The following is a 22011-nucleotide window of genomic DNA, read 5'->3' as shown; positions in this document are numbered from 1 at the left end:
AAAGATGCAACAAGTTATTTTTAAATTTACAACAAAGAAATCATTCCAAGAAGAATATACAAAGACTAAAGAAGAATGACGGGAATATACTAACTACACCAGAAGAAATAATGAATGAAATAGAAAAATATTATACAGAAATGTTTTCAGCTGAAGATCAGGAAGAGTGTAGAGAAGATCTATTCTTTCCTTATAATCATGTGAAATTAAATGATGATCAAAAGCAATCATGTGAGGGCCTAATAACGGAAGATGAGCTTTACTCTTCAATAATGTCTTTTAAAAACGGGAAAACACCTGGCCTAGATGGTATCCCAATTGAAGTGTATCAAGTATTTTATGAACACATAAGAAAACTTCTTATAGAATGTTTAAATTTCTCATATGAGGAAGGTATACAGTGGGGGAAATAATTATTTGATCCCCTGCTGATTTTGTTAGTTTGCCCGATTACAAAGAAATGAGCGGTCTATAATTTTTATGGTACTTTTAGTTGAACAAATAGAGACAGAATATCAACAAAGAAGTCCAGAAAAAACACATTATATAAAGTTATAAATTAATTTGCATTTGATCGAAGGAAATAAGTATTTGATCCCCTACAAACCAGCAAGAATTCTGGCTCATACAGACCGGTTATATGCCCATGAGGCACACAGATTAGTCCTGTCACTTTAGGAAAAGTACTCCTAATCTCTGCTTGTTATGGGTATAAAAGACACCTGTCAATAGAATCAATCTCTTCCATTCCAACCTCTCCACCACCATGGGCAAGACCAAAGAACATTCAAAGGACATCAGGGTAAGAGTTGTAGACCTGCACAAGGCTGGAATGGGCTACAAGACCATCAGCAAGAAGCTTGGTGAGAAGGAGACAACTGTTGGTGCAATTATTAGAAAATGGAAGAAATACAAAATAACCATCAATCGCCCTCGGCCTGGAGCTCCATGCAAGATCTTGCCTCGTGGGGTAAAGATGATCATGAGAAGGGTGAGGGATCAGCCCAGAACTACACGGGAGGAGCTTGGTAATGATCTCAAGGCAGCTGGGACCACAGTCACCAAGAAAACCATTGGTAACACACTACACCGTAACGGATTGAAATCCTGCAGTGCCCGCAAGGTCCCCCTGCTCAAGAAGGCACATGTACAGGCCCATCTGAAGTTTGCCAATGAACACCTAAATGATTCAGAGAACGCTTGGGAGAAGGTGATGTGGTCAGATGAGACCAAAATTGAACTCTTTGGCATAAATTCGACTCTTCGTGTTTGGAGGGAGAGAAATGCTGAATGCTACAATCCCAAGAACACCATCCCCACCGTCAAACACGGAGGTGGAAACATTATGCTTTGGGGTTGTTTCTCTGCTAAAGGTACAGGACGACTTCACTGCATTGAGGGGCCAATGGACGGGGCCATGTACCGTAAGATCTTGGACGAGAACCTCCTTCCCTCAGCCAGAGCACTGAGGATGGGTCGTGGATGGGTCTTCCAGCATGACAATGACCCAAAACATACGGCCAAGGCAACAAAGGAGTGGCTCAAGAAGAAGCACACTAAGGTCATGGAGTGGCCTAGCTAGTCTCCAGACCTTAATCCTATAGAAAATTTGTGGAGGGTGCTGAAGCTTCGAGTTGCCAAGCAAAAGCCTTGAAACCTTCAGGATTTGGAGAGGATCTGTAAAGAGGAGTGGACCAAAATCCCTCCTGAGATGTGTGCAAACCTGGTGACCAACTACAAGAAACGTCTGACTTCTGTGCTTGCCAACAAGGGTTTCTCCACCAAGTACTAAGTCATGTTTTGCTTGGGGATCAAATACTTATTTCCTTCGATCAAATGCAAATTAATTTATAACTTTATATAATATGTTTTTCTGGACTTTTTTTTTTGATATTCTGTGTCTATTTGTTAAAATAAAAGAACCATAAAAATTATAGACCGCTCATTTCTTTGTAATCGGGCAAACTAACAAAATCAGCAGGGGATCAAATAATTATTTCCCCCACTGTAGCTATTTATTTGGTTGTTATAAACATATCTCGCATAGTTTGCTGTGATCAGACTAAGATTGAGTGTGTGAGCACTCTAAATGTGCAACAGGGTCACTACATCGAAAGAGCGCTGAATACGATGTTCTCTGTGTTGAAGCCACATGATGATGATATAGGCTCTGGAAAACCAGAAAGCCTTGTAGCCAATGAGAGAGGGGGGGGGGGGTGTCATCCAATCAGGAGGTGTAAAGGTGATTATTGTTCATATTACTGCTTTATTGTATATCGTTGATGTATCTGATTGTTGTTTGATAGTCATCCAGAATTCTCTACAGTTGGGTGGATTGATAGGTTTTATTGATTTTACAATGTTCTTTGCACATTTCTATGGTTCTAAAAAAAGTAAAGCATTTGGACACTTTGGAGAGATTTCGGGACACCTGGAGAGGTTTCAAGGGAACCCCTCACAAAAAGCTGTATAACTTCTGTTCTGTTAGCAGTAGCAAAACAATTATTTTGCACACGTTATGAACAAGTTGCTGAGGTACTGTGAAGTGTTTTCAGCCCTTGTGACCTATAGTAGACTTTGAAAATGAAAGAATACATTTCAGATATTTTATTTCCACTTTGTCTCCTTGTTATGTGTAGTATGTTATTCTGAACTATGATCTGAGCATATCCACACAAACTTCAAGGTGTTACCTATCAAATGGCATTCTTCTTTTGCATCTGATCATCATATTTCTAATGTTATAAGCAGTTTAGTTTGTTATATAAGCAGTTTAGTTATGTTTTTAGGCGGAAATTAGTCAAATAGGGCCTAAAGCTTAAGAGGCTGATCAATAAATTATTAAAATAGAATGTTTTAATCATTCTATAATCAATGATCAATAAATTATGAAAACAAAATGATATAATCAATAAATGATTAAAATAGAATGATTATTCTAACATTGAGCTATAAAGTATATTGTTACACCTCTGGTCAGACAGCAGCAGCATAATAGGCTGCATCTTCCAAATAAGGAGATGGTGTAAAAAGGAAAGTAATGTGATTTGGTCACCACCGGTCCTCACAAGTCATGCCAACTGCATGTGTTTTTTCACTTTGAGCTTTTACAGGACTTGAAGTGATGATCAGCTGAAGGACATGCGCATAGAGGAGCTGACACGCCATCTGGAGAGATACAGTAAGTGAAGGAATATTACTGTTATTATTGAGAATATTTTTCTCATCCCTGCCAAAAGGAATCAGGAATCAGATTCTTTACCAGCAGAATCATACATACTGTACTGTACTTCGTTCCTATTTTTACACTGTATTTCTTTCTTTGTTTGTTGACAATGTTTTACAAAACATTAAACAGTTTTTACTATTTTTCTTTTAGACAGTTATTTTACATCAGCAAATACTTACTGTTCTGTGAAGCAGTTATTAATTTGTTAATAATGTTTTCGATAATTACAATGATATTAAGAATCAGAATACATAACATTTTATTACGATTTGTTGTATTGTATGTCGTGGCTCTGTTGTGTCTTTCTACTACTGTGCCTTTAAACAGCCCATATGACCTCTAACCTCTCTAAGAGCTAAATAGATAAACCACCCAGTGTGACGCTGCAATTGTATCTGGTATTATTTATCCTCAGATCATGTTGGTCTATGTAAAACTGTCATAGTGTGTGGTGAAGAGGGGGTAGGGAGAAGAGACGAGAGGAGATGGAGAGGGAGGAGTAGGGCTAAGGGAGAGAAGAGAGTAGGACAGTCAACCAACCCAGACCAGTAAGTTGTGTGGTTTTAATTTCTAAACTAATTTCGTTTCCCTGTTTCCAACACTCCCTGACTGTCATGCCCTCCACTTCCGCCTAGCCTGTGTCAGTCCCTCTCCCTCTCCCCAGTCTGTGTGTTCCGTGTGTGGCCGTGGCTCCAGGCTCCTGCCGGCCCATTCATGTCATCATCTCCACCTGCCGATCTACACACCTGCGGCTTGTCTACTCATCACTCATCTGTGTTTTATACCCTGGTTTTCCGTCCACTCTTTGCCAGTTCGTCATAGTACTTCCTACCTATACGTCCCAGCATTTCTAGTCTGTTGATTCCTGGTTTCGGATCTACAAATGTTTTCTGGACTGTGCTTCTGCCTAACCCGTCGGATTATCTGTCTTCCCTATAACTGCCTGCCCGTTTTTCGACCCCTGCCTGGATTTCCCTGTCGGATTATCTGCCTTTCTTCGAACTGCCTACCCGTGTATCGACCCCTGCCTTGACTACCCGCTATCCTGCCCTGCCTACCTGCGTGCCCAGTCTACCCTGCCTTCCCGTTCCCCCCAATTCCTTCATTAAATACTCTATTATTGTATACCTGTGTCCAGACTCTGCATTTGGGTTCACTAGCTCTGATTCGTAACACTGACGTTTTTTACTTTAATTCTCTAATTTTTATTCCTCTCCTCTAAGAATAGAGAGTGTGGTCAGATGAGGACAAAGTCATTCATTACCTTATTGCTGGTGGGTGGATATAACAACTGTTTGTCTTTATATGTCATTAATGACTGTCTGAATACAGTTATGTACAGTATGACCACTGATGACACTTAACAATTAAACAGAATAATTTTCAGAAATGTTTAATTCACCAATGTACTGTATGTCAAATATATCACTGGAGTACTGTCACACTCACACACACAGGTCAGGTGATATGTGTATGTCTCACCAGTTCTCTTCCGCCCTCATCCCGCTCCACTCCAGATGCCATTCTCAGTGTGTTGCTAATTTATGTCTTATGTTGGCTCTGTCAGTGTGTCTTTACCCCTCTCCTTGTAAAATAACACCAGATAAGGGACAGTCACCACAAACTCTGTGTGTGTCTGTCTGTCGTCATGCCTGTCTTTTCTAGGACAGAATAAATAAGTACCAGATAAAGACAGTCACCATCCCCCTTATATGCCATATACCATCCCCCCTCCCCATACCCCAACATCAAAACATTGAACATTATGAATGGTCAGCAATGACTCCCTACATTGAACGAACTCTAAAAACATGGAAACTGCAAACCATCCGCCTATAGCTTGGTATTCTGTTGGGCCATGGGACTGTCCTGTTCTGTCCTGTTCTTTAGAACTGGAATGTCAACACATTCAGATAAGAATGTGATAAACATGACATCAGAAAAAGACATTGAGACACCTGGATGAGAAGCTACAACACTGATTTACAGTGCCTTCAGTAAGTATTCATCCCCCCACATGTTGTTGTGTTACAACCTGACTTTAAAATAATTTTTAAAAATGTGTCACTGATCTACACAAAATACCCTACAATGTCAAAGTGAAAATATTTTTTTAGAAATGTTTACTAATTAAATGAAAAGCTGAAATGTCAATAAGTATTCACCCCTTTGCTATGACACTCTTAAAATTTGCTCAAATGCAAAAATGTCTTCAACAAGTTCAATTTCGGAATGAATATCTTTGTTTTATGAGTCTCGGATTTGCATAGGAATCAATTACACACTGTGTGGATCAGGTTGTCATTACAAACTGAGCAAATGGAGAGGAACAAAACAGCTCAGGAATGCTCCCCTGAGGCTTGTTGAATGGCTGAGAGGAAAAAGCACAGTCGATGGGACAACATCATCTCAGTCACTCTACAAAATTGGTCTACATAACTGAATGGCCAAAAAGAATCCCTTTATGAAAGAAAACATCAAATCTCAGATCCATCATTGTGTTTACAAAAAAATAATTCAAGTGATACAGCAAAGAAAGTGGTTGGAAATGTGTTTATTTATTTATATAGTTTTACTGTAAAGCATTAAGTTTAGTGCAAATCCAGCACAAGCAATGCAGTTTCCACACCATCCCTCTTGTAAAGAATAGTGGTTACTGCATCATGTTATGGGTATGCTTGTCACCGGCAGGGACTGGGGACTTTGTCAGGATCAAGAGAAAATGTGTACATTTGTTGACTTGGTCGTGACAGTAATCAATTACACACTGTGTGGATTAAGCTATGTAAATCAGAGACCCTATAAAAACAGTTTCATTCTGAAATCACATTAACTATTATCCTTGCACTCAGGTGGACTCAATTCAACTTATTGAGAAACTATTTTTTGCATTTCAGCTACTTTTAGGAGTGTCATAGCAAAGGGGGTGATACTTATTGACTCAAGACATTTCAGCTTTTCATTTTTAATGCATTTAATGCAAAAAAATTGTTTCTCAATAAGTCCACCTGAGTGCAAGGATAAAACATGTTTGAGCAGTGAAGATATGAAAAATAATAGTGTGTGTGTGTGTTCTTCTCCACCTTCCCTCAGGAAATCAATTCCTTAATTCCATTAGCTTCTGTGTTGATTCTCAATGTCAATGACATCACTGTTTGAAACGTATCCTTTCCAGTGGAAAGCACATGAAAACTGACCTAATCAGTGTCAGTAAATTACCACCATGGACTGGTGGCGGCCCAAGGACTATGGGTTGAGAAACTGGCTGAATTTCAAAAGACTTTCCTTGATTGCTTGCATCCCGTCTCCTTGCCTCCTTCTCAAAACATTGGAGGAGATGATCCAAGAGGAGGTTTTAAGGTGGAGAGGAGAGAGGATGCAAGTAATCGAGACAAGACTTTTGAGATTTCCCCAGAGACTTAAAAAGAAAAGACCACTTGCGCTACATGGTGAAATTGTATGGTACTATACCTGGCTCACTGTTCAAGCCTCGTGAAGAATTCACATCAATATTTCCGCTATATGCATTCAGCAGCGGCGGCCGCCACTGCAACGTCTTTACCGTCTGTCCTGTTGGATTTTAGAATTTTATGAAATATGAGGTACGCAATAATGCATACAGGCTCTCCGCGCTCTCTCCACTTTGAGCAACTGAAGCAGGCGACGGGGCGTCAACCACTCGCACAGCTAGTAGCCGATAGGCGAGAGGTTCTTCACCATTGCTTTGGAGCAGAGTTGCGAGAGCGAGACAGACAGTTGAGTGACGGGTCAAGAACAGGGTTTAAATATGCCGATGCTCGCCAACAAATGGTGTGGGAAATGTTTGTACAAGTTTGTAACTTAGCGCTAGCTACCTCTCGCCCAAAAATATGATCTCTCTGTCACCAAACTGGCATTTGTCTTTATTGAGCTTGAGCCCACTCTCTTGGATTCTCTGTAAGAGTTTTGTGAGTCTCTTGTCATGTTGCTGATGTGTGCTTCCCCATACCACAATGTCATCTATGTACACTCTTGTGCCTTCTAGACCCTCTATTATTGTTTCCATCGCTCTGTGGAAGATCTCAGGTGCTGAAATGATGCCGAACGAGAGCCTGCGAAAACAGTATCTCCCAAAGGGTGTATTAAAGGTGCAGTACTTGCTGCTCTCAGCATCGAGCTTTAGCTGCCAAAACCCCTGTGAAGCATCGAGTTTACTGAGAAACTTTGCACCAGCCATCTCACTGGTGATCTCTTCCCTCTTTGGAATCTGATAATGTTCTCTTTTTATGTTTTCATTAAGATCCTTAGGATCCAGGCAGACTCTTAACTCACCATTTGCTTTCTTTACACAGGTGATGGAGTTAACCCAGTCCGTTGGTTGTTCAACCCGTTCAATGACCCCCAGCCGTGTCATCCTGTCCAGCTCCTTCTTCAGGCTGGCACGAAGTGGCGCTGGCACTCTCCTTGGGGCCTGCACCACAGGCTTGGCGTCACTTTTCAGTTGGATTTTGTAGGTGAACGGTAGTGTTCCATGTCCTTTAAAGATATCTGGAAAACTATGTACAATGTCACTTTCCCCTTTGCATTGTGTGTCCAGTGTTACATTTTCACTGTTGATCTGATAAATCCTTTTGACCAATCCCAGGTCCTCACACGCTTTGTCTCCTAGAAGTGATTGTCCGTTAGGAACCACCACAAACAGCACATTGTGCAGCTTTCCTTTCACAGTCACTTTCAGTCTGCACGCTCCTTTCGTTTCTATGGGCAGTTTATTATATGCTCTAAGTGGAACTGTGTTTAAATTGGCCTTTGCCCCTGTGTCAAGCTGTAATGGAACCAGTGTCCCATTGACCACAAGTGGTGCAATCCATTTGTCTGTATCCTTTGTACTCACAGTTCAACCAGTGTCTGCAATCTCTGTGGGATGCACATTTTCTTGTGTCACTGTCACCTGTGTCATTAACTGTGTGTACCTTGTGTGCCTTCTTTGTATCCTTGGTGAAACACATTTTTGCATAATGGTGTTGTCCCTTGCATTTTGAACATGTTTTTCCATAAGCAGGACACTGCCTTGGTTTATGCTCATCACCACACCGCTTGCAACTGAACATTATCCTTGTATTTGAACCTGGCAGGGTGCTTTCCTCTTACTGAAATTGCATCCACTGCCTCGCGAACGTGACTGGCTGCTCCATGTGCGTTTTCGTCAAATGTCTTCACATGCTGCCTCGCTAGCTCACTAGCCTGGCATATCTTTTGTTAGAAATTATTTTTATAAAAACAGTTTATTATTGCTATAATAAAAATACATTACTGCAGTGTGTTAAATTTACTAATGTGATGGCCTGTTGATAAATGAGAGATGAATCAAGCATTAGTTCCATGGTACGTTGGATTAATACATGAAGAGGTTAGGGTCAGGTCATCAAGATGGATGCTGCAACACACACATAACACAAGAATGATGTAATGGAAAAATACTAGGCTAGGAAAGGACAAATCAGAGTAGGTATATGTTTTCTTCAGCAGGTCAACTCGTTCCCCAGAGGGAACGGACCGGCGATATCTCTACCTGGAACGGATCGAGTGTCAGGGGCTAGGACTAGCCTAAAACACCAACGAGAGGAGAGTCAAGTCTAAACCGCGGCTCCTCCCCAACCAAATAGCCAATCACAATCATTTTGTATACTGTAAATGCTTTGTTTGACATTTTGAATGTATCCATTTTTGGAGGGTTGGTTACAGATTAACAGCTTGCTGACTGTGATTTTCTTCGCCAAAAGTGGTCCTTGTACAAGTTTGGAATTCTGACATATAAATAAATAGCTAAAAGTAAGAAGTAGTTTGTCTTCTCCTTCAAATAAAGAACACGTTTTCTGACAAATTTGGTGACGTCCCGACGTGATTTGAAGTGAAGAAATTGGACCGAATTGGACCGACGGCGAAGTCCGGAAGACGGAAGCCAGACGGAGTTGTTTTCTTGTAACCCCTCACCACTCACAGAGGCTGGCCAAAAACAAAAAGGTAAGCAGAAACCTGTTGTTATAAACCAAATTCTGCAAAGTTAACTTTGAATACTGTAGACTGTGAGTGTGGAGGAGGTAAGAGTAAACCAAATTTACAAATCTATGTATACGTAATGAAACCGTTAATGAAAATTTAACAATCAAAGCAATATATGTCAGAATTCTATTGTTCTAGGTTAAAGTCCTTTCAGGTTAAAGTCCTGATACTTTACTGCTGCTACCAATGTGAGTTCCATTTCCCTCAATAGCTTTTCCCTAATCTTTTTGTCATTAATTCCAAAGACTATCTGGTCACGAATCATAGAGTCTCTAAGTTCAGTAAAATTGCATGACTTAGCTTTTATCTTGAGGTCTGTGAGGAAACTATCAAATGACTCCCTTTGATGCTGCATACGCATGCGAAATACATATCGTTCATAGGTTTCATTTTTCTTCGACATGCAGTGCTCGTCGAATTTCTTTAAGACCTCTTCAAAATTATCTTTGTCCTCTACCTTGTCGCGAGGGCGAGTCTAGTACGGCCTTCCCCCGGCCTGAACACCACTCCCAGAGTTACCCAGGTTATAACGGGTTAGGCCCAAAGCCTGAGAAGGGTCCTAATACAACGGGTAAGGCTACGGGTCACGCTGAGTATGTGCTATGGGTATGTACTCCGGAGGAGAAGCCGAAGGATGAGGAGGTATGGAACTCCCTCATTAGAAAGGGGCATCCACCAAAAAGGAGAAATTACCCTTGAGCACCCAGGAGATGGAGCCAAAAACTATGGGGGACAAGGCTACGGATACCGCTCCGGTAAGCATTAAACGTGAGTTAAGGCCACGACGACACAGTGGGCTGGTCTATACAACTGATTCTGACACCGAGTCGGCCGACTCCGGGTCCGCCTCTGATACATCCTACTATAGGCCGAAGGCTAAGCCCAGCAGGCACACCTACTATCGGCCCAGAGCTGTGATAGACAAACGTGTGGGTCTCAAAACTCCCGGGAGGATAACTAGAAGCCAGGGGGTGCAAGAAAAAAAAGGTGGTTACACCACCACCCCCGCCAACATCACCGGCCCCGTTGAAACTGACGGAGGATCCCTCCTCGGATACACCAGAGGAGCATTCAACCAACAACTCCCCACTCCAGCAGGAGGAGGATGAGACAATGGAGTACATAGAGCTACCACCCGGCTGGGTGGTAGTGGACGAAGTAACCTCCCTTCCCGGCTCACCTGTCCATAGCTGTTGGCCCCTCGCCCCTCCTGTCTCGACTGACTCCCCTGGTTTGCCTCTTGCCCCTCTCCTCTCACCTGTCTCCCCCTATTCGCCTCCCACAACCACAGATGTCATACAGGAGCCAGGGACCGATCCGGTCCCGCTTGAACAGATGGAGGAAGAGACGTCTGAAGGTAAACCTGAGTATGTGACAGTGGTTGTTGTACCAGAGGATGACCCAATGCAAAACCCCACTTTAGAAGCGGAGACCTTACAGGAGGCTATACTACAGACCCCCTCACCAGCAATGTCTTGCGAGATCAACCTCACTGAGCTCTACGAGTTTTTCCTGCCACAGCTGGAGATGCCCGTCTTGGCCATGGAAGAGAGGATGGAGCCGTTCATCTGCCCTACCTTCCCGGAACAGTAAATGATAAGTTGATGCAAAACATATGTAACCACATAATTGCTTATAGATAAGATGATTCACAAGTTGTGTAACTGCATAATTGCATATACAGTGGGGGAAATAATTATTTGATCCCCTGCTGATTTTGTTAGTTTGCCCGATTACAAAGAAATGAGCGGTCTATAATTTTTATGGTACTTTTAGTTGAACAAATAGAGACAGAATATCAACAAAGAAGTCCAGAAAAAACACATTATATAAAGTTATAAATTAATTTGCATTTGATCGAAGGAAATAAGTATTTGATCCCCAAGCAAAACATGACTTAGTACTTGGTGGAGAAACCCTTGCTGGCAAGCACAGAAGTCAGACGTTTCTTATAGTTGGTCACCAGGTTTGCACACATCTCAGGAGGGATTTTGGTCCACTCCTCTTTACAGATCCTTTCCAAATCCTAAAAATTTCAAGGCTTTTGCTTGGCAACTCGAAGCTTCAGCTCCCTCCACAAATTTTCGATAGGATTAAGGTCTGGAGACTAGCTAGGTCACTCCATGACCTTAGTGTGCTTCTTCTTGAGCCACTCCTTTGTTGCCTTGGCTGTATGTTTTGGGTCATTGTCATGCTGGAAGACCCATCCACGACCCATCCTCAGTGCTCTGGCTGAGGGAAGGAGGCTCTCGTCCAAGATCTTACGGTACATGGCCCCGTCCATTGGCCCCTCAATGCAGTGAAGTCGTCCTGTACCCTTAGCAGAGAAACAACCCCAAAGCATAATGTTTCCACCTCCGTGTTTGACGGTGGGGATGGTGTTCTTGGGATTGTAGCATTCAGCATTTCTCTCCCTCCAAACACGAAGAGTCGAATTTATGCCAAAGAGTTCAATTTTGGTCTCATCTGACCACATCACCTTCTCCCAAGCGTTCTCTGAATCATTTAGGTGTTCATTGGCAAACTTCAGATGGGCCTGTACATGTGCCTTCTTGAGCAGGGGGACCTTGCGGGCACTGCAGGATTTCAATCCGTTACGGTGTAGTGTGTTACCAATGGTTTTCTTGGTGACTGTGGTCCCAGCTGCCTTGAGATCATTACCGAGCTACTCCCGTGTAGTTCTGGGCTGATCCCTCACCCTTCTCATGATCATCTTTACCCCATGAGGCAAGGTCTTGCATTGAGCTCCAGGCCGAGGGCGATTGATGGTTATTTTGTATTTCTTCCATTTTCTAATAATTGCACCAACAGTTGTCTCCTTCTCACCAAGCTTCTTGCTGATGGTCTTGTAGCCCATTCCAGCCTTGTGCAGGTCTACAACTCTTACCCTGATGTCCTTTGAATGTTCTTTGGTCTTGCCCATGGTGGTGGAGAGGTTGGAATGGAAGAGATTGATTCTATTGACAGGTGTCTTTTATACCCATAACAAGCAGAGATTAGGAGTACTTTTCCTAAAGTGACAGGACTAATCTGTGTGCCTCATGGGCATATAACCGGTCTGTATGAGCCAGAATTCTTGCTGGTTTGTAGGGGATCAAATACTTATTTCCTTCGATCAAATGCAAATTAATTTATAACTTTATATAATGTGTTTTTTCTGGACTTTTTTGTTGATATTCTGTCTCTATTTGTTAAAGTAAAAGTACCATAAAAATTATAGACCGCCCATTTCTTTGTAATCGGGCAAAATAACAAAATCAGCAGGGGATCAAATAATTATTTCCCCCACTGTAGATGATGAGTAGAAATCAAAGATAATGTGATTGCATAATGACCTACAAATGATAAGTTGATTCAAACATATGTAACAACCTAAACTGCATAGACATAACTAGAATGTGAGTGTATGACCCCGTGTCTATCTGCTTAGGCCTCGTTGTAATGACGGCCCGCTATCAAAGAAAGTGCTAAAAAATGTAAGAATAACCATGATTGATTGTGTGCGCCCCTGGGGGGGCGCGGACACTCTCACGGGGGGGCGCGAGTAGGCTACAGGATGGGAGAAAAAAAAAAAGAAAAAAAAAGAAAAATCACGGACTCACTGGCTATTAGTAGACCTACAAAGGAGATGCAACAGATTCCCCCCATGTCGAAATGCAAGTGGTTGGACTATTATAACACACAAACAAATCAACCACACAGTTTCATTTCAAATCTACCAATACAGGGGGTAGTATTTTGAGCCTGTGACGCGACGTCACGTAAGTGCTACACGCGTCGTAGCTCCATTCACTCTAGTCTAGTCTCTTGCCAAGTTCACTTGTGCCAGCTCTCGCTAGTCTCTGTTATCAATCTCGATATCGATTTACTTAGGCCTATACTTTAAAACCCAAACAGTCTTTTTAAAGACTAACCCCACAAACAGTCTTTTTAAAGATTATCCCCATCTCAGCCCTAGCCAGTAATTTTTTAACTGCTAGGCGTGCACTTAGCTAACTAGCTAGCAACTGCGCGAGACTGTTTTCTTCATCCCGCTCCCGCCCGCTCTCACTGAATTTCTGACCATTACCGCCCGCGACTGCAGGGTGCGTGTTACACTCCCGCCCGCTCCCGCAGTGTGTATGTCCACTCCCGCCCGTGTCCGCAAAACTCTTTCTGCCCGCACAATAATAGAGATGCATTGATTTTGTATCTTCTCCCGTCCCGCAGGAGAAAACACGTAATTTTATAGGCTATTAATAAAGAGATTCATGGGGTTGGATCTCCATTGTCGCTAGCCTAGACTACATCCCGATCCCGCAGTGTTTTTTTTAGCCGCCCGTTCCCGCCCGCAGCAATGTTCAAACCGCCCGCTCCCGCGAGATTTGCGTTGGGACCCGGCGGGACCCAATCCCAATGCAGCCCTCTAGTTCTTTGGCTCTCCAGGGGGCGGGTGTGACAGCGGTTGTATGAGCTGCGAGAGGAGGTGAAGTGGTTTTTGACAGAAATCAAATCAGATCTGGCAAGGCATCTGGATGACACTATGTGGCTTGCGTCTCTGTCCTATTTGGTCGATATATTTGACCGCTTGAATGGCCTCAACCTGTCTTTGTAAGGCCGCGAAACTCATATTTTGCTCCTCGCAGACAGAGTGGACGCCTTCAGACAAAAACTTGACCTCTGGCATGGCCGCATCAGTCGAGGGAACTGCGACATGTTTATCACTGATGCAGGCACGTCACACGATTTGTCCTCTCTATTTCAATCAGCGTCTGAGCATCTGTCAGCAATGAGAAAACAATTTGCGACGTACTTTAAAGAGGATTATCGCTCTTTTGTGTGGGTTCGAGATCCATTTGTGTGCACAGCAAACGAGCTGTCAATTGATATGCAGGAACAGCTTATTGAGCTGAAGAGTGACAGTAGGCTGAAGGAACTCTTTACCTCCTGCCCTCTTTCGTCATTCTGGGCAGCATTGATGCAGGAATACCCTCAACTCTGTGACGTCGCCTTGAAGATTCTCCTCCCTTTCGCGTCGACATATTTGTGTGAGGCAGGATTCTCAAAAATTACTGCACTCAAAACGAAATACCGCAATCATGCACAAATCGAGGATGATTTGAGGCTATGTTCATCAGACATTGCGCCAAGAATTGAGGATCTTTGCAAGGCAAAGCAGGCTCAGGTCTCACATTAACATCGCCTACCTGCAAGCTTCTGTAAAAAATGCAGATGATATGCCTACTATTAGGCCTAGTAATAATAACAATAATAAAGCATAAATTCATATCAGAGGTCTGGTGCCAATTCCCAATTATAGCAATAGCCTAGTAATGATAATAGGCCTACTGATGATGATAATGATAATAATAATAATAACAACAACAATAAAGCATGTAACCTCATATAATTATATAGCAATAGCCTAGTAATGATAATAGGCCTACCACTACTCATAATAATAATGCCTGCAAGCTCACATTAGAAGTCTGGTGCTACTGCCAATTATAACAATAGCCTAGTAATGATAATAGGCCTACCTACCGCTACTGATGATGATAATAATAATAATAGTGTGGGCCTAACAATAATAGCCTAGCCTAGGGCTATCTATCTATCTAAGGTGGTGTAGTGGGGGGGGGGGCGGGTGGCGCCGGGAGGAGGGGGGGCCCCAACTGCAATGAACCAGCTTTGGGGGGGCCCAGCTTGCAAAAGGTTGAGAACCCCTGCACTATAGGAAAGGGGATATGGAGTAAGGCCCGCCGGGAGGGGCAGGTCAGGTGGTGGAAAGTCCCCAACAGGAAAGTACCATGGCGTCCAAAATCAAGTGTGAACATGTTAAGAGATGTGTAATACTAATAATATGAAGAATAGAATGATTTACTGGTTTTAGATCCTTTAAAATGATTGATTACTATATTGTTATACGGTTGGAGAATGTGTTGATGTGATAGGGCCTGAAAGCCATACTTGTTGAGGGACAGAGAAAATTTCCTAACCATAGTGTTGCGTAATCTGGTATCATAGCAACCCCCCTTCCTCTTTTTATTTTTGTAGTCTCTGGAGAAAATGCATTGCAGGCCTGCTCTGCAAAAAAGAGACACACACTATGCAAAACATAGACACACATACACAAGGTAGGGAGGGACTTTTAGCAAGGGGAAAAAACAAGCTTCTCTGAGCATTTCGCTGGTCACACCCCGCTGCGGAGCGTATGAACCTGAAGCATCGGAGCAGGAGAGAGTGTGTTGGAGACCAAGCCCGGAGCTCATACTGATCAAATTCTGACTCATGAATTGCAACCGCTGAACAGCTATTGAGGACAAGTTTCTTGACAGTACTTGGACAACATTTTTGTAGAATTTAGCTAGACTCCACTGTTCCTCTCTCAGCACGGGGCAACGCCCTTAGCTGTTGAGGCTGTGGTAGACTGGGGTCTATTATTATAGGTTTTCACAAGTTCCTGGATCACATTTAGACATATTATTATAGGTTTTCGACAGTTTCACGGAAAATACTTGGACACATGATTTCAGGATCATCAAGATTTCAGTTTCTTCAATCAATCAATGAAAATAATTTTAGTAGATTTTCCAGGTCCTACTCGTCAGGGGCAAAGCTGAGGCCCTCCGCGGGGAATCAGAGCCCCTTGGCTGGGTAGAGGAAACGAAGGTTACGTAGGTAACCACGGTTATGTGAGCTAATTGGATCACTCCAATATGGTATCCTTCCGCGCGGCAGGATACGTTCCGAGTAGAATTTCAGAGAAGTCCCGTGTACCGGGTAGTGCTGCGGCTGCATCACCCCATAAACAGCAGTCCACAGCACTACTTCTTCCTCGTGTCCTTTTCGAGGCGCCATAGATCTCCGGAAAAAAGGATTGGAGTGATCCAATTAGCTCACATAACCGTGGTTACCTACGTAACCTTCCTTATGTAGCACTATATTGGATCACTCCAATATGGTATCACAATACCAGATCACTCGGTGATCTATGACCAGTCAACAAGCGAAGCCCAGCACTCACCTAGAAGACGGGGCTGAGCTTGGGCCAGTCAACCTTGTAGTGGGCCATCGTCTGCTCCCAGAGAGGCGGAGGCAACCCCCAGCACTGCCCGTTCCACCTCATTAGAGGGGGCCACATTGACTTGGTAGAACCTAGCAAAAGTGCTAGGCGATGCCCAACTGGCTGCGGCACAGACGTCAGCGAGGGGAACTCCTCTGAGCAGGGCCCAAGAGGCAGCCACGCCCCTAGTAGAATGTGCTACTATAGCAGATGACAAAGGCCGGCCGGCCAGCTGATATGCGGTAGTAATGGTGTCAACAATCCAATGTGAGAGTCTCTGTTTCGAAAGCCTCTGACCCAGAACTCTCTCACCATAGCAGACGAAAAGCTGATCAGACTTTCGGAATGCTCGTGTCCGCGTGACATAAGTGTCCAAGGCCCTGACCGGGCACAGTACACTGGAGGTAGTACCTATCCCACTCGCACTCGTGGGAGGGGTATAGGCAGACAGGTGCAAAGGTCGGTTCACATGTCCGGTAGACAGGACCTTTGGTAGAAAAGAGGGGTTAGGTCGGAGGGTGACGCTCATTTTGTCGGGGCCCATCCGGAAACACTCAGCACTCACAGAAAATGCATGAAGTTCACTAACCCTCTTTGTGGAGGTAATGGCCAACAGGAACGCCACTTTCAAGGAAAGGTGCTTAAGAGACACAGAGCCCAGGGGCTCAAAAGGTGGCAGGGTAAGCGCTGACAGCACCACGTCGAGGTCCCAGGTGGGCACCAGAGGGGCCCTTACCGGACATATACGTCGAACACCCTTCAGAAACCGGGAGAGTAAAGGGTGGCTACCCATCGGTCCCTCTGGCCCGTCATCGTGGCATGCAGAGATAGCGGCCAGATACACCTTCAGTGTAGAAGCCGCCCGGCCTGCGTCGAGCAAAGACTGTAAAAACTGCAGAACAGTCTGAACATTGCAGCTCTCTGGATTGGCGTTCTGACTCTCACACCAAGAGCAAAATACACGCCATCGTGTCTGATATGCCGCGTTGGTAGAGGGGGCCCTGGCACTCTGCAACGTGTGCATGACGTCATTCAGGAGGCCTAAGTCTGACCACTTGCGCCTCTCAGAGGCCAAACCCACAACTGGAGGCGATGTGGGTCCGGATGCCATAGGGCCCCCTGGGCTTGTGAAAGCAAGTCGAGTCTCTGTGGCAGCTTCCATGGTGTCCCCGAGAGGAGAGACAGCAACAGCCTGAACCAGGGGCGTCTCGGCCAATACGGGGCTATCAGGAGCACCTGATGGCCCATCATCTCGACCCTGTCCAGCGTCGCTGGGATCAGGGGAAACGGAGGAAACGCATAGAGCGTCGTCATCGGCCAATCGTGAGCCAGGGCATCCAGACCTAGAGGCCCCGGGGGGTCCGACATTGAGAACCAGCTGGGGCAGTGAGTGTTGTTCTGAGAGGCAAACAGGTCCACCTGTGCTCTCCCGAACCTGTCCCAGAGCTGGTGTACCACCTGAGGGTGCAGACGCCAGTCTCCCTCTCGTGGCCCATCCCTCGAGAGCATGTCCGCTGCCGTGTTCAGGATCCCCGGGATATGCGCTGCTCGTAGAGACGCAAGATGGGTGTGAGCCCATAGCAAGAGTTCCCGAGTCATCTCGTGGAGGCGGCGGGACCTCAAGCCCCCCTGGTGATTGACATATGCTACGACTGTAGTGTTGTCTGATCGGACCAGGACATGCTGTCCTTTCAGATAGGGCAGAAACTGCTGGAGGGCTAGGCAGACCGCCCTGAGCTCCAATACATTGATGTGCAGACCAGTCCATGGGGGGCTCCAGTGGCCGCTGGCCGCCATGCCCCTGAACACTGCACCCCAGCACGTCAGCGAGGCATCGGTGCACACTAGTTCTCTGTGTACCACTCTGCCCAACCTCGTACCATCCATCAGGAAGGAACGGGAGCGCCATCGGGACAATGCTAACAAACATTCCCTTGTCACCACCAGGCGACGGTGTTTGTGTAGCTTTGGATGCAGCCTGTGGGAGTTGAACCACCGTTGCAGTGGTCTGAGACGGAGAAGGCCCAACGGGACCAACAGCGAAGCCGCCGTCAGTAGGCCGAGCAGTCGCTGGCACTCCAAAACGGATACAGTTCGTCCAAGCTGGAAACGGTCGAGGAAGGACAGGATTTTTGCGACCCTCTCGAGGGAGGCATGCTCTCATAAGAGACGAGTCCATTGAGATCCCGACAAAGGTCACCTCCTGAGAGGGGTTCAGGTGACTTTTCCGTCTGTTCAAGGTGAGACCCAGATCCTGGATGTGGCTCAACAGGAGTCTGGTGTCCCTGGTAACTTGCTCTCTCGATGGGGCGCAAACCAACCAGTCGTCCAGGTAGTTCAGAACCTGAAGTCCCTGGGACGACAGAGGCGCCAGAACTGCGTCCATACACTTGGTGAAGGTACGCGGCGCGAGTGAGAGCCCAAAGGGGAGGACCTGGAACTCGTAGGCCACTCCCTCGAAGGCAAACCGGAGGTACTTCCTGTGAATTGGGTGAACGGGAACATGGAAGTATGCATCCTTCAAGTCGAGCGTGGTGAACCATAGACCCTTGGAGATGGCCTGTAACACGCGTGCTGGCGAGAGCATTTTGAACTTCAGCTCTTTCAAGCAACAATTGAGGGCGCGCAGGTCCAGAATAGGACGGCAGCCGCCATCCTTCTTTGGCACAATGAAATACGTGGAGTAGAATCCACTGAGCCGTTCTGATGGCTCTAACCTCTTTACAGCACCCTTGCTGAGAAGTGAGGCTATCTCCAACCGGAGGACCTCCTTCTTTGAACGGTTGGATACTGTAGTGATCCGAATGCCCCGGTAGGGCGGTGGCCGGCGACGGAATTGGAGTTTGTAACCCCTCAGGATTGTATTCAGCACCCAAGGGGACTCCACTCGCTCCACCCAGTTTGCCCTTTGGGCCTGGGAGAAGCGGCCGAAGCCGGTGGCCAACATGTCAGGAAGACTGCTGGGGGCCACCCTTCTTAGCCGCAGGTCGTCCGCGTCCGGGAGGGGGGCCACCGCGCCGCTGGCGGCGCTGCTGGTTTACATTCCCCTGGTTACCATTCCGCTGCCTCGGAGGCTGGCTTGGCGGCGGGGGAGGAGGCCAGAGGCGCTGCTGGGACCCAGGCGGGAGTGTGTCCCTCGGCTGCCAGGTCGTCTGAGGAGCAGGTCTGGGGCGCGACGTGGTCATGAACTGCTGCAAAGTCTCCCTGTCTTTGCGTAGCTTCGCCGTTTGCTGCAGTATAGCATCAACCCCCGGCCCAAAGGTAGTACCTGGTGTGAGGGGGAGCCCCATGAAGGTCTTCTGGACCGGCAGCGGCAGCTTGGACTGAGACAGCCAAAGGTGGCGGCGCGAGGACACAACTGAAGCTATGGCTTGGCCATTAGCTCGTGCCAAGTCTGTCTGCAGCAGACCGAGCAACCTGGACACTTCCATTGCCTCGTCGACAAGGCCCTGGCTTCCTCCTGGGAGAGTAGGGATTAGGCGGGCCAGGTAGGAGCTGAGCAGCATGGCCGCGTTCGTAAGGCGGGCCATGGAGGAGAGGACGCTGAAAGTAGAACTCAGGAGCTGGTCACTGAGTCTCTCGGGTCCTGGCTTAAGCTGCGGCACCTTGCCGATGATTTCCTTATCAGGGAGGATCATAGCCGCCACCATGTCATCCATTGTGGGATATCTGTTGATCCCCAAGGGCTCTTGGTCCGCAATGAGGGTCCATGGCCTGGTATCCCTGGAGGGGCGGAAGCGCCCCTGCATCCTGGTCCAGTATTCACGGAATGCCACCTCGAACTGGGGACAGGTGGGGATGAGCAGCTTGTCAGAGGCTGGCTCCTCCCACTTGAGGCCAAGGGAGACAGCCACCTTCGCCAGGAGAGCACACGTCGCTTCTGTAACCACCGGTGGTCCTTCTGAAGCAGCGCTGCCAGCGTTTGAGGGCGCTACAGATCCAGCGGTTGATGGTGCTGCGAACCTAGCGCGTTTGTAGCGCTGTAGCAGCACCGAGGCACTGTCGCCAACATCCAGGTCGTCTGGAGCGTGAAGAGAAAGAGAGTCGTCGTCTTCCTCTTCCAAAGCGCTCACTGCCTCGCGCAAGTCAGTTTCCCTACGTTCGAGGCGGTCCAATTCCTCCTCCGTGTGCCGCTTGGCAGGGGGGGCGCCCAAAGCGGCTGGAGGGGAACTCTGCCGACGACGCACCGTACCACAGGGGGGGGAGGCGGTCATCCGCAGGTCTCTGGGAGGTTAAGGCCTTCATTCTCTCTAGGCGAGCCACACACAGCCGTTCTCCTAGCACTTCGCAGGACATGCAGCTGAGGGGGTCTTCCACTGCCCAGCGTGCGTGGTCCAGCCCAAGACAGCACATATAGGTAATGTGTGCGTCCTCAGCGTGCATGCGCGCATTGCACTCCACACAGTGAAAAACCATACTTGGGTTACTGTGGAGGGGAGAAGACACTGTGTATGATAACAGTGCACCAGGCAAGATAGCTCTCAACCTTAGTGTATCCTCAGCTTTATACGTGGTGGTTAATAGGGCTAATGAATTGCTTAAGCAATGACTAGACCTATATTGCAGGGAAATTGACACCACGTTTATCAGCTCCCAGCTTTATACGTGGTGGTCAACAGGACTATGTGTGTAACTGGAGGTCCCGTATGTGGTCACCGCTCGTTGAGCTAGAGGGATCTCATAGCTCGTTCACCATGGAACGCACGAGGGTAAAAACAAGATGGCACTGCCCTGTGAGAAGAAGCGCGCAAAGTACTTCGCGTCACCCTGCTTCAACTCGGGGGAAAAATCTGCAAGGCGGCGTGAAGCCAACCATACACAGTTTTCCCAATCTTGCTAGAGGTAGGCGCGGTCCCCGAGCCCGAAGGCTAACCGGGAGGGTTCCGGTAGACAGACAGACAGACAGACAGACAGACAAGACAACTAAAATTAAGGACAAACCCTCAGCGCCGCAATACAGGTTGACCAAACCGTGTATCGCCCAGGTACACGGTGTCGAACAAATATTAACTTAATAACAACAACGACAAACTTCGAACGAGATGGCACAGGCCAAATCGAGCGAAGTGACAGCAGAGCACTCAATGGAGAGGCTAGCTAGCTAGCTCCTCCAAGCTATTGAATAGCTGCGAGTATACTTCTGCACACAGAGCTCTTACCTGCTCCAGAATCCATCTCTACGGAACGCGCCGAGAAGAGGAAGAAGTAGTGCTGTGGACTGCTGTTTATGGGGTGATGCAGCCGCAGCACTACCCGGTACACGGGACTTCTCTGAAATTCTACTCGGAACGTATCCTGCCGCGCGGAAGGATACCATATTGGAGTGATCCAATATAGTGCTACATAACTCAAGCTCTCCACCACAACCACGGCGGAAAGAGGAAACGGGTCCGCTCGACGGAGTGGAACTGGGACCTCTAAATTTCACTGATAAACAGTAAAACAGGCAGAGCAGGGACAGAGGTATGGCTTTTATTACTTTTAGGATTTTTACCATGTTTCTATATTATATCTGATTAACATTTTAGAACACTGCCTGTAACCCCATTTTATGATATCTTAGCTATGCTGTAATGCTTTGAACCATTATTAAAGATCATATCCTGCATTCAAAGCAACAGTGTCACGAAATTTAATGGTTTATTATTTTTACTTTTAATTGTACAACTCATTATAAGTCATATATGTCCCCCTG

This window comes from Argentina silus (assembly GCF_951799395.1).
Source record: "Argentina silus genome assembly, chromosome: Y".
NCBI classification, from domain to species: domain Eukaryota; kingdom Metazoa; phylum Chordata; class Actinopteri; order Argentiniformes; family Argentinidae; genus Argentina; species Argentina silus.
The sequence above is the reverse complement of the archived record's forward strand: the minus strand, read 5'-3'. Positions refer to the sequence as shown.